This window comes from Poecilia mexicana, unplaced genomic scaffold (genome assembly GCF_051168715.1).
Source record: "Poecilia mexicana isolate PSO_F unplaced genomic scaffold, ASM5116871v1 scaffold_12, whole genome shotgun sequence".
In the NCBI taxonomy this organism is placed as follows: Eukaryota; Metazoa; Chordata; class Actinopteri; order Cyprinodontiformes; family Poeciliidae; genus Poecilia; species Poecilia mexicana.
The window spans coordinates 16375783-16401349 of NW_028263381.1; the positions used below are offsets into that span (position 1 = coordinate 16375783).

The window sequence follows — 25567 nt, forward strand, 5'->3', positions numbered from 1 at the left end:
TTTACATTATGAAAACATAAACAACAAATAAAACAAAATAGATTAGATTGCATAGATTGGAGTGGTGTGATTTATTTATTTATTTTTTTTTATTTTTTTATTTTTTTTTTTGCCATGCTTTAAAAGGAATTCGGTGTCTCAGCATTTTTGCAGTTTTCTGGAAGTTTGTTCCAGGTTAGTGAAGCATAAAAGCTGAATGCTGCTTCAAGTTTGCCTTCAAGTTTCAGCAACAAGACATTTAAAAGTGCTTTTGTCCTGGAAATGCTCTTCAGGTCGTAGAAGGTTGAGTGGGAACTTGTTTTTCTGTCACTGAAGGCTTGGGTCTAGGTCCATAGATTACGGGTCTGTTCCATAGTTTTTAGTTGTAATAATTTAAGCTATGTGTACTGAATCTCGTTTCTTGTTTCTCTTTTAGTCCAAAAATATTGTTTTTATTCAACAGAAGAAAGTTATGGCATATCTATGACTTGATTTGTTTGTTCCAGCTACTCAGCAGTTAAATAGGTTTATTGCCATCTGGTGACATTGTGATGTATCATCTTCAAACGTCTGGTAACTCAGCTCATTATCCGTTATAATCTGACCTAACAGGTGAAGTTAGGATGCCACAGTTACTTTTTTCTTATCTGATTTTTTTTTTTTTTTTTTTTGGTGGTTTTTAACTCTGTAATGTAATGCCATCGTCTGCTACCCCACCCGTCTTTTAAACAGGGATGATCCCAATACAAACCAACAGGCAGATGTGCCCAGAAGAGGACAGCATGTCTTTAAATGCTCACTTTAGTATTTAAAATCCAGGCTGAGAGAAAAGGAGGTAGGGGGGAAGTCAGGCTGTGATGTGGTGTAAAGGCAGCAGATTGTTCACGTAGTTAAATGACACTTTGCCTTCAGCAGTCTGCATATTTAAAGGGGTCATTGCCTATTTCTGCCCAATCCAGTTTCCATCTGTTCCAGAGCCCCTGTCTCACAGGGCCTCATGTCAGGCCTGGAAACCAATTTACAGCAAGTAATGCGTCCACCATAAAGATAGGAACAGACAGCAAGCAAGTGTTGCTAGGCAACAGAGTAGAACAGAGCGTTCGCTCTGCTTCCTCTCCTTGCTCACGCAGTCATGGTGTCTTTTCCTTTCAGCCCTGCCCTCTGTCCTGCGCTCTGCCCTCGTGTTAGCCAGAGAGCAGCTCTGGACAGAACACACAGAGAGTTTTCTGCTGATGTAACCTCACTAAAACCAGCACGCTGATTTAATTTTAGCCCTCTTAGGGATTTAGGGGAAGTGAGGAAAGCAGTGGGATGCTTATTTGCGGGCTATGTTCTGGAACATGAACACCGAGACTGTATTTACATGATGCTCTAAAGCTAGAAGCAGAAATGAGATCAGGATGTTGGATTTTACATACGTTTAGTACAGTAGCTTCTTTTTATTTGTCTGTTGAGTAGATAGAAACCTTAAACCTGACTTAAACTGTGACTTAAATTTAGGTTTAAATATGGGTAACATGCATATTCTGCACATCTTACAAAACAGTACAGATATTATGAGATTTTAATAAAAAAAAACTAAAACATTTTTTACCTTAGAACCACAAACTTCATTGCAGTGAATGGGATGTTACATGATAGAACAACTCAAAGTAGGGCATAATAGTGAAGTGATATATTGTTGGGTGTGGTTTATATATGTATGTTTCCAGTTTTTTATATTTTTATTTTTATTTTGTAGATGCGACTTATAATGAGGTGTGCTCTATAGTCCGGAAAATACGATATAATCTACACTTAACATGTGACGTTCACAGGTGCTCTCCATCTAATCAAGAGATCTAAGGGAGAGCTTCTCTCTCCCTTAGAGAGAGAAGCTCAGTCATCCAGAAGGGGCTCAGAGTAGAGCCCCTGCTCCTTCACACTGACAGGAGCCAGATGAGGCTATGAATCCCTCCTAGAGAATGCTTTGGGATGTCCTAGAATGAGTTAGTTAAGCTTTCTGTGGAAAAAGAGAAATAGAAGAATTCACATTTCAATGACCCAGAGCATGCCAGACAATCTCAGCCTGCAGGTAAAGTTGCAGAGGCCACTGTGCAAAACTGGCTCCAGTTTTGATGTCAAATGATCTTCTGTCATTTGACAGAAGATCATGTTCTTCTGTCAAATGATCTCATTTGACAGAAGAACATTTTTTTTCTGTAAATGTGCAAAGCTGTTTAAGGTGGACCTAAAAAGACTTAACAGCAGTAATTCCAGGGACTGAAAATAAAGCCATTACACACTTTTCAGATTTATTTTTGTAAATCATCATCAGAGCCTTGTGCTATTTTTCTTCCACAACACAACTACGCACTAGTTTTTGCTGTTTTATCACATAAAATCAGTTCATGAATTCTTTTGCAGGCCACTGCATGTTCGAGAATTATAGAAAGTGAGGGAGAAACGGCTGTGTGTGATGTAATGATTCAAACATCACTGCTCAGCAGATTTACACATCCTGTTTAAATGAAAGCAGCCATGTGTGATGCTGCTTTTGGTCAGCTGAACAGCGAGTACACATGTGGGAGCAGGAGATAGAGGAAAAAGTCAGGGTTTACAGCACAGCTGAGCGATGAAGCCTCAGCTAATACGTTCACAGATCAGACTTTATGTGAAAGCACCAGCCAGGTAACAGTTTTGGGGGATTTGTATTTGAGTGACACATCCAGCCAGCTCCAGCCGAATGCAGAAGCACTCACACAGAGGTGTTGCATCTGTCTTTGACGCCTGATGGCATAAGAGGAGGGATGAGTCTTTTAGGACAAAGGGGAGACTGCTTTTGAGGTAGGAACTTTGTTATTGTTATCAATTTAAACAGATATATCAATAGTTGTCTTATTAAATTTCTGATTGTCTTCTAGTTTTTATGTACTTTTACTAGGTATGCAACTGCTGTGTGCTTGGGAAGTAGAAATATTCATTCATTTTTTTATTTTAACAAAAGAAAACTATGCATGGATATACTGACAGAATAAAAATAATCTCTAATATCTATCTATCTCTAATAGCCTAGTTTGGAGCTTGGAGCTCCAGTAGAGATTTGGGGTTGCACATTCCAAGTTGGCAACTCAGCAACCCTCATGCAATTGCAACACTCAGACACCAGAGGGAGGTATTACAGTTCAAAATAAGTTAGCGTTGCGCAATCTTGCTTTTTTTAAACTTAAAAATCCTTTAAAATTTCACATATTCTACAAGAACTTCCAGGAAAACAGTTTTATTATGTAAAGTTTTGAATATATAAAAAAAAATGTTATGATTTATCAAATTTGATCACTTTTAATTTTAGGAGTCAGTGCTTTAATAAAAAGCCCAAATAGGTACCATTGCTTTCTTACCACAGGCTCCACAGTTCCAGTCTGTTTTGAATAAATAATGCATTCCCTGACTCTCCATCGTTGGTGCTCCTGTTTTTCTGCACTGCTCGCTGTGTTTCTCATGTGAGCAGGCTTCTAGTTCGACTAAAAAAGTAGTGAGTCCCAGCTCGATGCCTGACTTTGTTCTTGTACGTCTCCTGACCGCTGATGTGCATCTCAGAGGTCTCTCTGAAATGCCACTGAAGTAAGTAAAGCAGTAATCATGTCCTTGCATCAGCTGTTTTGGTTGCTGACTTTCCCTTGTGCAGTGCACACACTGCATCTCTTCTGGTGATTGTGCATCTTCTGCTCAGCTTTGACATTTAGGGGTTGGTAAACACAAGAACAATGTCATCTCAAAAAGACATGATGGTAAAAAATAAAAAAATAAAACTAACTTGTATAGTTTCACATTGGGTGCATTGAACTTTACAAAGAAGAACAGCATAAAACATCAACAAACAATACTAAGCTGAGATCATGAGTTTCATAGTAGAAAAAGTCTGATGCTTGTATAATTCTAGAATTTTTTACCTATATAATTTGGATAAATTAACTATTTATGCTTTAATTTTCACAATTATTTTCACACATATAATTACCCTTTTTCTAAAACATGGCCCATTCAGTCTGGTCATAACTTCCTGCTCACTGTGGCTATCTGTTAATTTAAGACTGCTTCTATCCAATGATAAAAGAACATAATTGCATGTCCCTGTCCCATATGACATTAAAGTAAAGGTGAATTCAATGTCACACAGCAGCATGGAAAATGTGCCAAATGGAGCTTCTGCAGGGCAGCCTCCATATGAGGCTCCAACACTTCAGTTCTTAAGAAGTGTTCAAATAATGATGTCTAACCTTGTTTTTAATCTCTGGAGAAGAGAGCGATTTAATTGCACTCAAACAACAATAATCTTGTTTTTCAAAAAATATTTTTCTTGGGCAAATAGTGTTCCCTAAGAAGAGCGTTTCTTAGGGAACACTAAAAAATAGTGTTGCCTTCTTTAGCTCAAATCATTCTAATGAAGTCATTTCTGCAGGCGTTCACCGCCCTCTGACTTTGCTTTAAGTGGTCTCACATTTTCCTCAATCACCCTCTGATTCACATTCATGATGGATTTTACAATTTTGAGCTGGCCAGATCCTGTATCCAGCCATCCGAAACCATGACACTTCCACCTTCATTTGTGCCAAACATGTTCTCCGTTATGATGTCCAGATAATTTAGCCTTAGACTCATCTGTCCAAACAAACATCATTCCCGAAGCCCTTGTATTTGTTTACATTATCTATGGCAATTTTTTATTGTGGATCTTCAAACTTTTTTTTTTTTTTTAAGAAGGCAACGATTTCCTTATTGGACTGTTCGCCGTGACTCAGTAGCTGCTACAACATTCCTTTTTAAAATCCTCAGGCAGCGGTTTAGGTCGTACCATGGTAAACACATGGTAGCATTCCTCCGTTTTTGCTGACTTATTAGCTGCTCATCCAATAAGCAAATCTACTCTTCTTCCCCATCGATAAAGGTACTGTTTTGGATTTACATCAGCTGACTTTGGAGGCCACTGAAGCTCCGTGAAGTTATTGTCATTTTCAAGAACCAATTTGAAATGAGCTGATTTTTTCTGCACGGGGTGTTAAGCAACCTGAAGAACCAATCAGATGGTGTGTACATTAGTCATAGAGGGACTGACATGGTGGCCAGATAATTTTTCACATTGTGAGAAGTTACAAAATATTGGATATTAGTAGTTGATATTTTTATTGGTTTCCATAACTTTATGGGGATAAAAACATTCATTTTCATGTATATATGTAAGCATACCTGCATAGAGTACTGTTCACTTTATTTGTTTGTCTCCCCTCTACATAACGTACAGTGGAAACAAAAGCAATTTATGCAGTTTAAGGATCCCATAGTCCACATTTGTGTCTTTGTCCTGTTCTGTGATGTAACTCCTGTCAAGGATTCAGCTTGCTCTCTACTCAGATGATGTGTCCTCAACTGGATGGCACAACTGTGTCTTCCCTGACACAGAGGAGTGGTTTCTGTCACGGTGTCTGCCGTCTCCATCCACAGGCCCTCAGCCGTTGCTCTGAATCATGCCTGTCTTAGATGTAGTGGCTGCCACTGATTAGAGATGATGTGTTTGCCTCATAGTCCAGGCAGCCAGATGCTAAAATCCATTTGATTAGTGCCTTATTTTGCAAGGCGTAGGATCTGTTAGCCTGTCTGCTTGGCAAGTGCGCTGTATGAGCAGGTGGACATTGTTGTCTTCCTGTCTGCTTAAGAGGTCCATCATCTAGGCTTTAGAATCATGCTGTCAGGAAGAACATCTTTTCTTCTTCTTTTTTTTTTCAATTGGATTTTTTTTTTTTCTGAGAAAGCAAGTCTGGCTAATTGTCAGTAATGGATGTTATTAGCTCAGCAGTGTGCCAGAAACTGTGGCAGTATGTTAACTGATTCAGTAGAGTAATGTTTAAACTTTGTTAGTCAGTAAGTGGAGTTCAAAGAGAACAAAATGTTTCTCTTGTCTTCAGTGGTAATCCTTTCTCTATATACCGTGGCAGTGCTAAGCTAGCTTAGTTAAACAGTTCAGATAGCAAATAAGAGTAATCTCCTGGCAGGTTTCAGATTAAGCTTCATGTTTAAGTTACTAATTTGCAATGCAATGGCTCTTAAATGTGTACACACTCATATAAAAATGTCAGATTTCTGGGACCTAAAGTTTTCCACATTTATTGACATAATTGCACTGAAAAGCAAAGTAGAGGTGGTTCTTGTGTGAATGTCGCCTTGCACCTCATCCCTCTGTGAGCAAACACACAACCAAACATCTATTCAGATCTATTCTGCTAACAGTATGTAATGAATCAGAAAAATTCAGTTCAACAAATTGTCATCTTAAGACGCCTTAAAAAAAGGCCCAGTGTAAATTCTTAAGTACTCAAATCAAATTGTACAGACAGATTTAAAGTCACTGTCATAAAGTCATTTTATTTGATTTATTTCAGTAGGTGAAATAAATTATATGGATTAACTACATATAGACTGATATTTTCAAGCATTTTTTAAAATTAAGATGATTTTCTGCTTAAAGGTAATGAAAACACAACATTTAGTTTCTGATTTTACAACGATTCCTCCACCTGAATAGGCATGTAGCAACGTTGGAAAGAGTATTGCATTAAGTTCTTAACTTTGCGACAGTTTCTCATACTGGGCATGGATGTGTTGACAGTGGAGAAAACATTTTTTTATGATTATTTACTGCTCTTTGGTGCCTCCCACGCCACCTTTGGGCAGAAAGCCATATTGCCTACATAAAAAAATCTAACTGAAACAAAAAATAATCTGTGAGGTGGAGATTTATTAAAAAAAAAAAAAAACCTGCAATAAACTGTTGGCAGAAGTGATTACACCCTTAGAGCTTTTTTCATTAATTTTCAGCATTCATCTTCTACCAAGACAGACATTGTTTGTCAAACCCACCTTATAAAGATTCCTATAAATTTCTACCTTCGTACTGTGAGGACATGCATTGTCCACAAATCCGTCCTGATGATCGCACACATTTTCTGTCAGACTTAAGTCTGGACTCAAGATTAATTTCTTTTGATGAAGTCATTCCTTTGCAGATTCAGACTTGTGACTGTACTCAGTATGAAGGGGATGTGTACTTCTACAACCAGGTTATTGTAGCCTCTTATGCAGCCAAACATTTGTGCTTCAGTTGATTTGTGAACAATTTGTCAAACATAAAGGTGAAAGAAGTTAGGCAATGATTAATCATACTCAATCTGGTTTTAGTCTCAAAATCCTACATTGTAACAGAGTGAATACACTTTATAGAGCATCCGCATGCCAACAAAAGCTATTGGCTATTTCGTCAGCTAGACACAGAGTCACACAGAGTGCTCTATCATAGGTTTTCTTCCAACTACCTTGAGTTGGACTTGTTTATACCTCATTCAAATCGATCCGTAACTCCTTTTCCACCTGTAGTTCTGCTGGCCTCAAAGAGATTAGAAAATTTGTGAAGCTATTGCCTCTGGCCTATTTTGATTCCAAATACTACGTTCTGGTAAGTTGTTCAGATTTTTTTTTCCTTCTTTGATGTGCAAAAGGACCATTCACAATTATTTGGAGAAGGCGGCAACCTGCTTTTTAGAGTTCTGATTTTATATTTCTGCACAGGACTCAAGTGCGTTTGAATTTAGCTTAGAGAAAAATCTTTCCTTTTAGTGACGTTTCTTAGCAGAAAAATATGTTTGTAAATCCAACTGAGGTTCAAAACTTGAACTTGACTCTGCAGCAGCAAATGCATTTTTATGTTTGGTAATCCTTTTCCTTATAATAGCTCCACAGGATAGAATTGCTTTGCTGGAAGCAGAACTGAAAATAATGTTTCCCCCCTTTCCTCAGAGGTTTAGCTAAATGCCTATTTGGTCAGCAGCTAATGCTCAGATTTCTTTCCTTTTTTTTCTGTTGGTCTTAGGATTTCATGAATAACCACTTTTGTTTGTTCAGTTCACAGACATTTTCTTCTAGGTTATTTTTCAGTGGCTTACTTTTCAAATAATATTAGATATGGACAAAATTCAGAAGATGATCAAAAACACACAAAATACACCCAAAATAAATGGGTGCTGCTGCAAACTATATTTGCATGTGTTATCCGGTGCTTTATATATTTTTAAAAATCACAGTAAAATAAAATTGTATCATTAGCAGTTATTATTCAATGGGCTTTAATTCGTTTTAAGCATCCCCAATTCGTCTGTGTTGGAGTATCACAGTAGCCAAATAAAAGAATTTTGGCTGTCAGAACTAATTCCTGTGTTTCTTTTTTTCTTTCAGTCTAAAAGTGAGTTTTCATCTCAGCAAGGTGTGGGACACGCTGGAGTCTACAATGTGAACCGCTTTCGAGTATTAGAGGAAAAAAACAGGGCACTAAAGCAGGAAGTGGTCGCACTCCGCCAAGAGAAGCAACATTATCGAAAAGTGGTATGTTTTTATTTCTCAGTATTCAGGCATACACAATTTGGCTACTAAGATGTTCTATCAGGAAAAGTTACTTATGTACAAGTTTACTAGCTAAAATGTCTTGGATGATATTCCCTGATCAAGATTTTGTTTTTTAAGATTAAAGAAGTAATTCAGGGACTGCTGCTTGCTATGCTATGTTCTACCAAAGCAAACATCTGAGCAACTTTACAAAGACAAGGAAGCACAGAAGGCCATACATATCATGTAGATTATTTTTATAGCAATACATGTTTGTTTCTTCCATGTCATGAATAAGAATTTGTTTCACAAATACTTCCTCCCCAGTTGGTCCCAGATGGCAAGGATGTGTTAGCCATTGTCTTGGCAACATGAAGCATGGAGACATTATCAGACACATTCTGCCAGAACTTTACAGTTGCTTCTGTTTTAAAACATTATAGGCTTATATGAATGGCAGCGTCATAAATCAACAAATACATTCTAATCTATTTCTATTTGGATTAAAGTGTTTAATTCGGTTGCTGACATGTAGCACCTTCCAAAAATATTTATATCCCAGGAAATACCAGAACAAAAATACCAATTTTACTCTCATTAAACCAACAATGTTTGTGAACCTCAGTTTTTAGTTCTCGCTTCAGTTTCTAAAAAGGATTGGACTTTGACTGGGCCTTTCTGACATGAGAATATTATTTGATTTAAACTATTCCATTGAAGCTTTGGATTTATGTTGAGTGACACAGTTCTGACCAGAGTTACTTTTTGCTTCTTGACTTCCTCTTTGATTATGTTGTTCTTTGGTAGACCTGTAAGTTTACCTGCACCACCTTGTAAAAGTTGGGTTGCAGGAGTGGAATGCTTTTTCCACTGCTGTATATTGCAAAGAAAAGCCCATGTTGTGTTCAAAGCTTGGGCTTTTGCTTTATAACGTAACCTTGATTTAAACTTCTCTACAGCTTTCCATCTGACTTGTCAGATGTGTTACTTGGTCTGCATGGTGATGCTTGTTTATAAATGTTCTCTTACAAAATTCTAAGGCCTTCAAACAACAGCTGTACCAATACTGAGATGGATTTACACACTGTTGGAGTGTGTTAAAATAGGGTGAACATTAATGCAGACCACACTTTTCTTTTCAGACTTGTATTTATTAAAAAAAACAACAGCAACAAAACGTGTTTTTTTTTTAAATTTCCCTTTACCTAATAATTATGTATCTGTTTGTGTTGGTTTATCACAAAGATCCCCCAAAAATGCATAGAAGTTTTTGTTTGACAAAACAGAAATGAAAACCTTTGCAAAACACTGTGCGTTTGCTCTGCCTTTGGGGCAGCTTTACTCACAGACTGCATCATTCTCATTTATGCAAAGCCAGACTCAGCCGTGGATCAGTTAGGCTGAGGGAAACTCTGATGTAGGAGCAAGTTTATTCTAACATATTTCCCTAAGAAGATTTGGTCTGTGGGCTTTTACTTTTTGGAATGCATTAAAAGAAAATGACAAATATGTAGATATCGGCTATTTTATGCTATTTTTTTTTTTTAGCCATCCATCCGTTGTTATGCTTGCGAGGTAACACCTGGTCTCTTACTCCAGTGGTAACTGGGAGAGAGGTGAGATATGCTCTGATAAAGTGGCCAAAGAGTCCAGTTAAACTTATCAGAACCCATGCTGAGAACATGCAAACTCCATGCGGAAAGACCTGTGTTTTGCTATCATTTTTAGGTAAAATACAAATACAATATACAATATGTCAAAATACCAATGCAGTTGATTGATTCAGAACAATCAGAAAGCTTTCTTCGGAAACCAAGCCAAATGGGTTTGTTCCAAATGCGGCCTAGTTCATCTGATCGCCTGATTGCACAGATGTTTTAAACCTTTAGACTTGTTGCATGGAAACAGTCTGAAATGGACACCCAAAGAAACGAACCTCAGGTGAGGAATGACCTTCTGTGTGTTGTGTGGCTCCTGCTAAAAGGCCACAGCTGTCTCCCTGGACACCATTTCTATGGCAACAATTATGCATTACCAGCAGCTGGTTCGCTCAGATGATGGCCCTCATGATGAAACCGGCTGTCCCAGTGAAAAGAGGAGTCCCACATCCAATAAATAATCTCTAATAGTGTTGTCTTATTCGGCCCCGCAACCTGCATTTAGGTTCTTCTGATCAAAAACGGCATTGTCAGACCAGGATTAATAGTAGCACAGAAAAATGTTAAATGTTAATTAGCCTATTTAGAACTCAGTTGGATAATAACACCACCCACAGAAATACAGTTTGCTTTCACTAACTAGCCAGTTTTTTGGGGGGGGTTTTTCAACCTGTATTAAAAGGAAATAATTTTGGGTTGGCTTCATATTCCCTTCTTGATTAAATTTATCCCTGAAAGTGTTTTCTTTTTTTTTTTTTTTTTAGATGTTCTGTTATAACTTAATTATGCTCAATCCATTGCCCACTCCATCTGTCGTCTTGTTACTAAAGCACACAAGCTTTTGGCTTTAGAAGAAGTGGTAAAAAAGACACAACAAAAAACAAAAGAAAAAAACACTAAAAGCCTGTTCCCAGTTTAAAAAAGTACAAAAGGGTGTATTAACTTGCAGGGTAATTTAAATCCTATATGACACAGATGCATTAAAAGGTTCAATTTTGGATCTGCTTTCACTTCTTGTTTCCACTGCTGCCAAATTGTCAGTAAAATTTCAGTAGTTTAATGTATATGCCTGCTATCCGCTGGACACTGCCAGTCCTGTCTTTCTTTTTGCATCTGACTTTTCCGTGGTTGGCTGTGCTCACTGACCTGGCCTGTGTTGCTTCATGTCCGTAATCACCAAAGCAGATGTGATGGACGTCTGAGAGAGATCTAGTTGTGATTGAATTTAGATTCTTTTTAGATGTCAGATCATGCATAAATGAGTCTCTTCCTCATCCACGGTTTTAGAAAGTAAAGCAAATGCATTTATGATCTTGGAATGTTTCAGAATTTATCTAAATTGTCACCACAAAAGTCAATATTTCTTTATTAAGATTTCATGCTATAGTCTGCATTCAGAGTAGTTGAGTCAGTCCTTTGTTGAGCTGACAAAATTAGAGAGTACCTAATTTTGGGACTAATTCTCTTTTGGATTTAGGTCTGAGCTTTGACTGGTGATAACAGACATCTAACAGATGTCTGTTATCACCAGAAATCTGGGCTTCTTAACTAATTATTTTTTCAGCCAAGTCCAGGTTTTCTGTCATTTCTGAAGAAAATGATACCCACAGAATGATGCTGCCAGCATCAGCCTTCACCATGGCGATAACATGTTCTAGTTCATGTTTGTTTTCTGCTACTCATAGAATTTGAGTTATTACGGTAAATGTGGCTAAAAGCATCTGCAAATCACAATTTATAGATTTGTATTTGTAAAATAATTAAAAAACCACATATCAGTTTTTTTTTCCAATTCACAATTGTGTGCTACTTCATGTTGGTCTATCACTATAAGTCCTAAAATAAAATAAAAATATATATATATATCAGGGGAAATTAGCTGAATTGTCAGTAATTTTCCACTACAATAAAAAAAAAAAAAAATTACATAAGCACCAACCATTGGTTTAGTTTCAGTACACGCCATCTTTACAGAGGCTGAATTCCTTACCTTTACAGCTAAAACAAAACATGTTGTATTACAAGACAGACGTGCTAAAATGTGGCAGTGTCAAAATGTAGGGCCCCCTTGGATTAATTGTAAATCCTTTTAACCGGATTAAATCATTTTAAGGGGGCAGCTGCAATTTAACCGCGCTCGCACATACATGAAAAAATATGCATGAGTCACTGCACATAAGCTGATGTCAGTATGATATAATTACTCACTCTGACAAAGCAGTGTAGGCAGTGCGATAGCAAGTGTGTGCCATGTTGTAGTTAATGACTAAAATCTGTGAAATTGTGAAGTGACACTTAGAAAAGAATAAAGATGAAATCATTCCACTTCACAATTTGCCCTTGTGGTGCAACATGTTATTTTAGATTGTAAACAAAAGTTTAAATTGTACTTTTTAGCCTTATGAAGAGCCCCCAAAATAAATGTTGCTATATTGTAAATATGTAGATATAATATGACACTGAAAGATATGTTATTTGGTAATGAACATGTTATTACAATAATAATAATAACAACAACAACAACAACAACAATAATAATAATAATAAGACATTATATAATTCCATGTGGTTTATAATAGTGAAAAATATTGCACTAATTTGTAAAATTAGAATCTTCACCAAGTTCAAGTGTAATGTCATCATGTCATGATATTTGTTCCTTCACAGATTTCAGATCATCAGACAGTTTCTCACAACACATAAAAGCTCTTTTAGGGAAACCCCCCCCCCCCCCAAAAAAACCAGGATTATGGGAAGATTTTGAATTTTTAGGGTTATGGTCTTTAATTTTTGATCAGATGATGAACAGCCTGTTCACACTTTTCAATAATTTGACTGCTCTATTTTTCACTCTTACTCATGTTTCTTCTTTTTGAAGCTCTGCTTACAACCAGGTCACAGTAGAGCAGGTCCAGATATTTTACTATGTCATTCACTTCAACTATTTGTCCTGCCAAGGGGAGTATCTAATTAGTGCAGTGCGATCTTCTGCATACCCATCTTCTGAGACAAATAAAGTTCTAACTGTGCCATTGCAAAAATAGTTACAAAGCAAATATGGATATTTTTTTTGGCAGTATCTCCTATGATCAGCAAATAAGGTGTCTGAAAGTTGCAACTTTCCTGTCACTGAATCAAAAATCTGTGATAACCTGACTTGGGCTGAGATCACAATAATTACACTGCAGTATCAAAAAAGCTCAGGAAGACATTTAAAGTTCATGAACCAGTCAAGTGGAAAGCAGAGAGACACTCAGGATCTACATTCCACATTCAAAAAGAAGAGTCTTAAAATTAAGAAACATGTCTTAATTTAGATATTTAGAGTTTCTGTATTTATAGTATCTATTTATGCTCTATCTTTAGAATTGAAGGGTAAGAGGTTCTAGCTGTTGCAAAACAAATTTTAAAAACTTACCAGCTTAAGTCAGAACGAGTTATGATCATCTGTGTTGTTAAGTATGAATCTCAGTTAAAAGCCAAAATGTAGCAATTTAAATGAATGGTGAAGACATGAATTAAGAAAGAGAGCAGAAAATGTTAGCTCTACTTAGCAGTCGGCCTCCAATATCCCATCTGTTGTGCTTGATAAAGTATTAGCATCCTTAAAGATCTATTCTGCTTTTGCTTTTTTGTCACACATGTTTAAGTTTGGACAATAAATTTCAAAGATAATTTGAGCAAATTCAAAATTACAATTTTAAAAGATAATTTTATTTAAATAGAATCCCACAGTGATTGCTGCTAAGGCTGCCCCAAACATCTATCAGGTTCTTGGGGCAATTAATTTTCCTCATAGGGTCAGGTTGGTTTAGTTAAGTTTTCTTTTTTTTTTTTTTTACCATAATAAATAAAATCATCACTTGAAAACTCTCTTCTATATGCAATTTTTGTCTGAAATAGCAGTTTGTTCGATTATCTAAAACATTTAAGTGTGTCAAAGAAACAGAAGCGATAGAATGACGAATAAGTCTGTAAGGAGACAAATCCTTCTTCACAGCACTGCACACTGTCCAGCTTTTCAGATCTCTTTGACACCTTTACATGTAGCTGAGGTTCTCTGATGTCACCGATGTTTGTGACAGTGGAGAGAGCTGATTAATTCAGCTGAGTGGATTTTCGCATTGTTCGAAAGAGAAAGGAGGAAGGAAAGTGAGCAGAGGAGGGAGGAAGCTTGTAGAAGATAATTTAAGGAAGGGTGTTAAAGAGGAGGGTCTTCGGGGGTGGGGAGATAGTGAAAGCAAAGAGAGGATAGGAAAGAGAGTGTGTGGAGAGGGGGCGGAGGAAAAGGAGGAGAGAGAGAGAAAGAAAGAGAGAGAGACAGAACCCAGAGCTGCTGCTGCTGCTGATGCTGCTGCTGCAGCCGTTTGACAATTCCCCACCCATACAGAGCACGGAAGAAGGGAAGAGACTACAGCAAGGAGGAAGGAGGGAGCGACTCCTCAGTAAAGATGCTCCTGTGCTAGCCAGCACACACGGTAAATACAAACCTCTTCGGTGCTGCTGTTTGTCTCTGCATCATTGTGCCCCAGTGTGTTTGTCTTAGATCTAGCTCTGTTGAGTCCTAAATATAGTGCACGGGGTTAGCATAGCAAGCAGCTGGGGAAAACCTGTGTGTGCAGTAGCTGCAGGAGGAGACAGATGTGCACAGTGAGGTGGAAAGGAGAGGAGGATTTGCACATTTTGTCTTTTCTCTGGGCTAAACGAGGAGAAAGCAACATCCAGCGTTGCTGTTTCTTGACTGAAGCCGAGCCACCTGTTCGGAGATGTGTGGGTGTGTGCGGAGTGTGTGTGCGTGCGTGTGCGTGTGTGTTGGAGGGATGAGGGGTGGGGTTGTAGTGTATGAGTCTATTAGGTTAGTGTGTTTTTTTGGCTAATGTTTGTCTCTGCTGAGATTTCTTATATCCTGTAGATGAATGAAAATTTTTGTGAGTGTCAGTGAGCGATAATGTTTTCCCATCAGTAAAATCCTGATGCAAAAGCTGACATGATCATTTAGTGGGATGCAGAGAGAAAGATAAATGTTTGATGCTTACTCAAATAAATTGGTGTGTGCTTGGGCGTTATTGGCACTGGTAACTTGAGCTTTTCCTGGTTTCTGACTACTAAAGGGTTGTCAGGTGCTGGTGTTGAACATTAACCCACTCACTGCTGTGGGTTAATGTTCCCACCCAGCCCTTTGGAGTTTTGTGTGTGTGTGTGTGTGGGGCTGCACATGACACTTCAGGTATACTCTGACCAGCTAAATCTTTCACATCCCTAATAGAACGATGTGATCAATTCAGGTACAATGTTCACATTTTTGCTGAAACAGGTTTAAAGGGGTGTTGACTCAGCTGCATGTCATTTTGAAGGATTGCATTGTTTGTGTTTCTGAACTGTAGATTAATGCTGAGAAGTGACGCCTGTGTTTCGGCAAACAAAATGGAACATTCGTCTGTGAGCATACAACAGTAATCAATAATGTTTTTTTTTTTTCCTTGCTGCTTGTCTTGCTGCTTCTTTTTAAATGTAAAAATGAGCGTTAAGTTATAAAAGTCAACAGAGTCGAGCTTTGGTGTCTAAGATTTATTCCTGTGAAAAGTAAATACGCGATTGCTTCAAAATGTAGAATTACAGGCATTTTCTACCAAAAACCTATATTGTTCAGACTGTAGACCACTTTTTGTTGTGTCTCACTGCAATTATCAAGCCAAACAGGATCATTTTGTCTTTGAGAACGATCCGAGTCATTCAAGAGGATAAATTTGCAGATTTTAAGTCCCAGTCTGATGTTTCATTCAAATTTATGCCATATATGCTTGAAATTCACAAAGCTTTATAGTACAGCGAATTAACGCATTGTTTTAGCAGTATTACATAATCTACATAAATAATGTTATTCTGTTAAATTTAACTCGGCACATGACTTTTAGGATGCTGAAGTATCCTGTTTTCTTCTTCACAATAACAGGTATTTTGTACCTACAGGGGTTTCCGCAGAGCAGATGTAATATGCTAGAGGCTATTATAGTATAAACCTCGACATAAGCAATCATCAAGCTGTATTATTTTTTGCTGAGGTATCTCCGACTTGAGATACACAACCACAGTCCTCAATAAACTCTAAAAACAACATTTTTACTTTGAACAATTTGCTGAACTGATAAGCTAAAGCTAGCATCTTTACCCCCTGTTTTTATAGGACTTGTTGATAGTTTAGCTCGCAAAATATTTCAGTATGGTTTCAGTTCATCATGTGGAGACAAAACTGAAAAAGTTGCCCACCTGCTTCTGGAACGTCGTGTTTTGCGTTTATGTTGTGAACTTTAACAACTGGTGATCCAGCTGTGCAGCACACCTTGTTCGTGGAAGTAAATAGGGATGCTACACATGAGCTTTTTGTATCAATTCATAAGTTGTGCAATTAAATCAGACAACATAATGACTTGTTCCTCCGGCAATAATGTGGTGTAATGTTTGTGGGCGCTGTTGTGGCAAGACTTATTATGAAGGAAGCAGATTCAAGTGACAGGAAATAGAATCCCAATGTTATTAGGTCGACACATGCAAGTAGCATTCTGCTCCGTGTGTGCGTAAAAAGATGCAGCTGTTGAAAAACGACAGATACTAGGAGTTCTTTCTTTTTGTTCCAATACCAATCATTAAAAAAAGTCTCATCTATGCAAACTGTTACATATTACACATTAAAGAGCATCATTGCAACTGATAAAGCTACTATTGACATCAAAGTGGTCGTTATAAAGCCTCAAAACCAAAACGGTTTTCATTTATTTTTGCTGTATGTCATTTAGTAGTGGAAAATGTGTTGCAACAGTGTGTACTCATAAGTGTTGTAATATCTCCTTGATACATATGTTTGAATATGTTACTGTGTGGGTGGTTGACACACCAAAGGAGAAATACCGTATTGCAAAGGAGATGGAAACAGCGCTTATGTCTCATTTCTTAGTACCTCAACTCTTTATGTAATTATTTTAGATATTTTTCATCTAATCTGAAAAAGTGCTATTGTTTAAATGTTGCCCCTCTTGCAAGTTTCACAAGCCCCCTTTTATCTTATTCCGTTTCCGCTCCTTTATCCCCATGCATCACCGTGGTTTACTGTGCCAACTGATTTCCAGTCTGATGCCTGAGGGTGAGAAGAAAAGAGTGAAAAGAGAGAAAATGGGCAAAATGAAACATGTGTTTTCAGTCCCATGACTGAATTTCTCTCCGGCTCCTCTCTTGAGATGAACACGAAACCTGGCAGCCAAGAGAGACCAAAACATGCAGGTGCTGCAGTAATCCCAGCAGCGACAGCTTTGAAGGGATGTGAAAACACAAGCCAGTAATTATACAGAATAGAGTTGAACAATCACTTAAGTGTCCATCATTGGGAAAATCTTGGTGCATCAACACCAAAATAAACACACACAAATAAATCCCTAAATGCACAGATAAGCATTAAAAAGCAATAAGCAAAAGTGAAACCTAAAAGTGTAGTTGTGCCAAAAATTAAAGAAGCAGCATGAAGTGTACAAGCATATTTGTCCCTGGTTTGAATTTGAACTTCCTTGGCTAAAAACAGGCATTTTTATCTGTTAATAATGGCTTCTAAATTGGCAGCAGGAGTAAGTGTTGTTCCTCCGATGTGGATTTCTGTTAGCCCTGTGATAAAGTGACAAACTGTCCAGGTTGTTTCCCGCCTCTTGCCCGATGACAGCTGGCTTGTCCAGACCCCGGTGACTCAGACGGCTTTTGTTTGCGCTGCTTGTTTGCCAGCTTTCATTCACGCAGTTCAAAAGGTATCATCAGATATGTTTTGCACGTGATATTTCATCGCTGCTTCTTTATCATCCTTGCTCCGACCTGAAGGAAAGCAGTTTCTATGGCAACCCCCATCGAACCCCTCCCTTTGCCGGTACTACTGCTGCATATATATATATATATATATATATATATATATATATATATATATATATATATATATATATATATATATATATATATATATATATGTATGTATATATATACATATATATGTATATATATATGTATATATATATATATATATGTATATGTGTGTGTACTCAGGATGAGAACACATGCCTGAATGTGAGTGAATGCTGTATTGATTGCTGTATTGATTGCTAGCATGAAGCCCCCCTCCAAAAGGCATTGTTGCTCAGCTTGCTGGGGGGAGCAGAGATTGAAACATTTCCTCCTCACATTTCTTGGCAGATTCTAAAGTTGCACAGAAGTTTTATAATGGAGAGACAAAGCACTGCAGCGGGAGAAGGCAAAAAAAAAAAAAAAGGTGGGGCAGAGAAGGAAAGTGAGAGGAAGAAAAGGGAGTCCAACAAAGATACCACTTATTATTACTGTACACTGTGCTGCTTTTCTCGCTTTTTCCCCGATTTACACATCTTTTGTTCAGATCAACTCATTCCATGTTATGATTATTTACTATTTATCACATATGCTTCTTGCTTGGTTAAACATCAGTTAAAGCTTTTCTGAGTCTAACGGTTGATTGGGATGCATATTAAAGTTGGACAGTGTCTAAGGCTTTCTACTGGATTTCAAAAATGACTTTCTTTTAAGTAAAGACATAACAAACAACAGTTTGTTTTTCACTGCACTTGCATCACTGAAACACAGTGATCTAAACAATACACAAATCGATTAATGCTTGAAAGAAAAGTTGTTATGTTTCCCTACTGATACAGATTCAAATTTCTTTTTAAGAGTTATGCTATGTGGACATCACCGTGTTCCTGGTGAGAGCGGCTACGTTTAAAGCAGAACTGATATCACATCGTGTGTTACTGTGAGACTGTTGTAAGACAACATTTTTAACATTTTCACCTCAGTCAGACCTTGTCCTGGTATCATTCTGAAACCAGGACAAAAGGATTATGTAAATTTAAAGTGTCAGTTCAAATCTGCAGTAGATTTGTAATCAAGATGTTCAAAACAATACTGTTGCTATTTTTTTTTAATATCCAGATTCACTTAATGTGTAGCTTCAAATTATTTGCCTTGAAAAACTTCCTTTGTATTTTATTTTGCTCCATGATACCAGCATGACACTGGGCAGGCAAGGTGAGCCCTTAGGCAAATGAGCACGCTGATAATGGTGCGTTTAATTCCACATCACTAACTTTCTCTTTCTGTGTCCCGTCTAATTGTTTTTTTTTTCCCCCTTCCTCTCCCTTCCTGATTACGCATTTCGCTCACAGTCAGGACTTTCCATCCCTCTAAATAACCACCTGAACACAGTCTCTTACCTAAATACTTCCTGTCTTGTGCCTCTGTCATTGACTCCATCTTCTTTCGCTCTTCTCTTTCATTTAGTCCCCAGTGTTTTGCTCCTGGAATGACTTGAATGATTAGGACAGAAGCCTACAGTGGAGGGAACACAAAGAGCAACTAAATGGAGAGAAGGGGAAGGGGGAGAGGAGGACGCCGTGTCAGGAAGGGAAGGCGACATGACAGGACCTGTGCTCTTGTAATAGTCACTTATTGCTCTGTGTTATTGAGTCCTGCTCAGCAGAGACTTATGACTTACTCCTATTCAGTGTTTTGTATTCGTTTTTTTTTGTTTATTATCTTAATTCCATGTTGCAGTATGATTATAATTTCAAGGCACATGTGACCTAATGTTTTTCCTACTATGAAGAAGAAAAGATCATTTATTTCAGCAAAGATTTCACTTGTAATATATACTAGAACTGCATTAGGTAATGTGATCCATCTGTCCTGACTTGTTCTTGACAAAGGTTCTGGGCAAAACTTGTAGTTTTTGTATAATATTGTGGGATTGATAAGAAATTTAAAGTGTGTGTGGCTCATATGCTGAAAAAAATGCATTTCTGCTAGAGTTCCTGTGAATTTATGACAATTCTTTGTCAGGCACAAGCAGAGTACTTAAAAACCTTTTGTTGGATGGACAGATATGTCTGATGTGTTGCTTGGTCTTCATGATGCTGTTTGGTTATTAACTTTTTCTAACAAACTGTTGGATTTTGTTTACTAATACGGTGATATTATTTAGGGGCATCAGGTCAAGTGGTCTGAAAACAATTCGCAGAACAATTGAAGCCGTGTTTCCTCAAATTCTAATACAAAATTAATTACTAATTTTACACAAAATCCCAATAATGTACATTAAAGTTTGCAGTTGTGATTAAAAAAATTAAAATTCATAAAGTTCATGGGGTATCAACGCTGTTTTAATACACTAAAGATCTGACATGCTTGCTCCATACAGACTCAGCAATTCAGGAGTGTACTAGAGAGAGCTTCCCTGCCTATTGCATGATGGGTAAGAGCTACAATATTATAATGAATTCTGAGCTTCTCTGGCAGTGGAAGGAGGCCAACACTAGCGTAACATATTCTCTGAGCGCTTTTGTTTGTTCTGCTCAGATCAAATAAAGGGAGAGGCATCTGCTCAAGAGTACAAAACAAAAACTATTTTCACATCCCTTATGTCGGTGGTGGTTATTAGAAAACACTTTTTAAGAATATATTTAAACGTCTCATGAAATTAGGTTTCGTGGTAGTAAAAGCACCCCGTCCACTGTGCCTCTCCTAGCCTACTGTACTGCTAACTGTGCAATAAGGTCACATATGAATTATTTACCACTTGTGCAGTGTGGTTCCCTTCAGATTGGGGTCATGCGATTGCGTATATATGGAAACCAGATGTTTTATATGTGTACCTCTTTGGATGCCGACGTATGCGCTTCCCTGCTGCCATGTGACTTTTTTGTTTCAGTGAGAGCTTTATGGGAATTGTGTCTGCTTGAGAGTTTGTGTGCTGACTTGTCTGTGTCTGTTCGAGTATGCGTGCTCTGCACACGAAGGCCCATCCAAGCATTATGTGAGCATGAAGGCCCATCCAAGCACATGTAATCCCTTACCAGCTTCCAGGCTCTTCATTAGAATTATTCCGATCTTCCTCAGAACTTATTTTACGCCTTTCTGATATCTTCTGTTTGTCCTCCGGGAACAATGGGTCCTCCTCGCGTCAAATCTGTTGTGGCATCAATGAGACTTAAAGCTTCACTGCCCACTTCTGTGGAGGCTAGTGTCATTCTCGCATTCTTGCTCCCGAGGTCTGCATTTACATCACACATTAAATTCAGTGCTATGCACACTCACCGTAGGGAACATGATGGTTTTCCCTGAAGAGTTTTACATGCGTGGTCCAGCTGGATCACCTCATTGTATCATTTAAAGTTTGCAAAAAACTTTCTTGTTTTCACTTTTTTTGTTTTGTTTTTTCATATTACAAACATCCTTCACATTATTTTAAAAATGATTTTCATATCTTTTACAGATTGCAGTGAGCAATGGTTTATTTTCTGATACATGACAGCTGGAAAAAACATGAAATCCTGTCACAAGTTTTTGAAATCTATTTCCATTTTGAGAAACACACTGAACAGCTCAGAAGTGCTGGATAGACAGTATTTAAATATGAAATATTTAAACGTACTGGAGGAACTGCATACTCATATGACAGAACTATATGTGATGGCATCCACTTAAATATGATGGTTACATTTTTCCGTCATGTGAAGTGGTCAGCTATTCAAAAGCTGTTTTCTTGTGTGTGTGTGTGTCTCTGTGTGTGTGTAGATGGTGTACTTAGAGACAAGTCACTTCATTTTACCCCGGTTTGTTACACTATATATTCTCTTACTGTCAAATGAATGCATGTCCAGATTAATTTGACTCCAAAAATTAGTCGTAAGAGCAGCATGCCTGGCAGACAGCCAGAAATGCTGAGTATTACTCTGCAGAAAAACCTCATACTTTTGATTTCACTTTTGTTTCTCTCTCTGTATACCTCTTGTACCACTTGGAAACCTGTTTGGCTTCAACATTGTCCTGCAAAGAAAGCCTATGGGGAATCGTAGCAGGGAGGAATAGTGTCAATATTCACTCTCTAAATGTGTAGTGCAAACAGCAAGATTTAAAACACTGCTTAATATTCTCATCGCTAAAAACGACAAAAAAAGAGAAAAAACTGGTGACTTTTCACTCCCCCAGTGAACATTCTCCCTCCTGAGGGTCAGAAAGCTGTTCTGGTTGGGAAGGTCATGGTGTGGGTGGGTGAATTAAAATCTAATTGAACTGATGATGATGCTAATGCCTCTGAATGTGACTCTGAATAATAAAAAGAAAGGAATTTTGTTTGAGGTCGTCATCATTAATGTTTGAAAAAAGGTGTTTGGTTATGTAAATGACACCCCCATACCTATATTGCAGCTGTTCAAATAAATGTGTGAAAATTGATGAGTAATCAATCTCATTTTCAAAGATGCTTCTGTCATGTTGCACTTGTTCTGAGATGATTTGCCTACTGAAACCATTAACTGTCACAAGTATGTTTTAATTCTCCAAGAAAATTAGCTTAAGCAAACATTCTTTGAGATATGCATTTAACAGCCATGTGCAAATATATGACAGAATTGAGGATAAGGTGAACATGTCCCCATGTTGAGGAAATGATCTTTCCTGGCCTGTAGCGGTGTTGTTCTCTTCCTGCCAGTTCCTCACACTATACTCCATGCTTGGACTGACCTTTCTGCTGCACACGCTTACACGCATGCTTAGACTGCACATCCCAGGAAGTTCTTTAATTGACCAGCAGGTTTATTTATTTATTTATTAAAAACAATGAACACTTGTAGGAAAAGTTTTTATATAAAAATAGGTAGCAAAATTGAATTTATAAAATTTATGAGACATTTTTATTTTTGCTTTTCAACTTTCTTTGAACATTGACAGGGTTTTCTCATATTCTCATTCATTTGTACGGTCTTTGTTTGTTAAGCAACTCACTTCTAACCTATGAGTCATTCAGATCCAAAAAGCCTCCTAACCCCAAGAAATAAGCCAGTTTTATGTCAACATATACGAGACAAATGAACATGCAACTGATTTTAAGCTAGCATTTGAGCTTGCTTGCCAAAACAACTGAATTTTGTTGAAATTATTGAGTCCCAAAATAAATCGGCCAAACACAACATGCTATTTCCGTATCAACAAGGTGATTTCCATAGTGATATAAACTATAAACCTGATATATATTCCACTGATGGTCGACAAATCCCTCAGCTTTTTTGTCCAGTATTTACTGGATTTGTCGCTGTGCATTAAAGACTTGGTTTTATTACACATTTGCTGACAGATGTTTTTTTTTCAGTTTGATGTCCATCTGCTTTTTAAATCACATATTGAAACAAGCACGCCATCATGGACGTCGTTTCTTTGCTGCAGAACGTGGATGATTTGTGGTAATTGATGGAATCATGAATTTTGGTCTTTGGCAGGAAGTCCATAGTGGGTGACCTTAGGCTCAATCGCATTTCGGTTATGAAGCAGGACAATGATCTAAAACACACCAGCAGTTTAGTCATCCACCATGATGGTCAATTTAACTTATTATCCTTTTGATAAACTTAATACCCTTTCTTCAATCTCAGTGACACACACTTAAAGTGACATACACTTAATGGTGTGTGTCACTTTTCATATTTTTTTAAATATTTTTTAGTTCTCGCCAACCTTGGTAACTGTGAACGTTTAGGATTCAGATGAAAGGTCTGAAACATGTGGGTTCATTAGAGCTTGAGGCATCTGTAATTTTAGTTATGCAACCATTTTAAGCTCTCGCCCTTCCTAACACGTACACATGTAAATGCCCATTCACGCTTCACTGTTTTGATGGTACCCACTGCCATCTGCAGCCACAGTTTACATTGTAGGAACGACCTCGGGGGTCGTGTGACTGCAACGTACTGGCATGTGTGTTCACATATGAGCAAGGGTGCACAATACTTTGCACTTTAACTCTATTTACCACACATCTATGTTTTATAAATGAGGCACCTGTAGAGACGCGTTCAACCAATGGGCTGAGGGAATCCCAGTTGATATTGCTTTGAGACAACAGGGGGAATATTTTAAAAGGATGTGATGAATAATCTATTGATGACATTATGCTGACTGTATTGCTTATACACCATCACTATAAATGGGAAAATTTGCCCTACTCATATAAACTGTTCAGCCTCGCTTGTCCGATGTCATGCTTGTGTTGTAAACCAAAAGCAGGATCCAGTATGAGGAAGATTACATTACAAATGGCTGATTTTAAAATGCTCCTTTAAACAGTCTGCCAAGGAAACTAGTGTTTGGCTGCAGATCTAGTGTGTCTCAAGTCACGCCCTTGTGTAAAGATGAGCGCCTGCTACAGTAAGCCCTTCAGAGGGCAGACTCTGGGTAATATATATCATGCTGCTGTGTAGACCTGGCTAATGCTACTCTATAAATCCTCCAAAATGATCCTCCTTTTCTCAGCCAATTCCTTAAGTGGGGATGTACAGTGTCAGTTTACAGTCCTCTAAAAGTTGCCATTAACCTTGCCGGTGTGTCCTATGTTGAAATGTGTTGAAAACAATGCTATGTTCAGTAAAATGCGATCTGGAGTTAGCTAACCAGTTTTCCTTTATTTTGCTCAAGTATCTTTTGAATGTTACAGTACAGATAATTTGAGATTTGTTACATTTAGGAAGACAGGGGTGAGAATGTTGTGACCAATTCTTGATCTCCAGTCTTTTGAAGCTTTGACCTGCAGAAACCTATACTCACTGATTCTTATTTCTCTTTAGGGGTATGTGAGAGAGGAATGACAAAGTAATCACAGCAGTGGCATTTTAAGGAAGTTCATGATCTCATAATATTTTATATGTTTTGATAGTCTGTCATCTAGTTGCTAGCTTTGTTGCCTTGCAGAAGATTTGAATCCCAACCAGAGTCTTTCCGTGTGTGGTTTTGATATTTCATAGATGCATTCCTCCCATCATCCAGGAACATTCATGATAGATGAAATGGCCACTTTCCCTTTAGGAGTCTCTTTGTGTATTTATTATTCCATGTCTTTATGCTTCTGTGTGATGGAGTATGACCCTGTTTGGGTGTACCCTGCTTTTTGCCCATTGACCAATGGAGGTCGACACCCCTCTACCTTACAATGTCTATATGGATATTATTTATTCGTTTATCTACTTATCTTTAACAAATACATTAAACATTTATGTTTTTTATATTGCAGTCCCATTACCACAACAACAGTGATCCTCCCAGTATACTTATGGCTGCAGACATCCTTACAGAGTTGGATTTATGTTCAGTAACTATTTCCACCCAAGGGAAATGGGTGGAAATATTGCAGTATTGCAGACTGTTACAATGAGTCCTGGTGTTTTACTATAAAGGTACATGCTGTGCCGGATCTCAGTACAACACACTGTTTTGAAAGGGCTATTTTTTTTTATGATAACGAGAGTTCTTCCTTCACTTTTTTAGTAAGATCAAATTTTAGTCAGGAATTTATTGTTTTAATAACCTTTTTTTCCAGCTGTGGCCACTTCTCCTGCTTGAGAAGCAGCACACACACACACACACACACACACACACACGCGTGCGCACACACCCACACCCCCCCCCCCACACACACA

General features: G+C 37.8%; 1 protein-coding gene across 1 annotated transcript in view; it reads left to right on the plus strand.

Moving 5' to 3' along the window:
- The window catches only part of rimbp2a (RIMS binding protein 2a), a 64429-nt gene that overhangs the window by 257 nt on the left and 38605 nt on the right, over window positions 1-25567 (plus strand). The window lies entirely within an intron of this gene.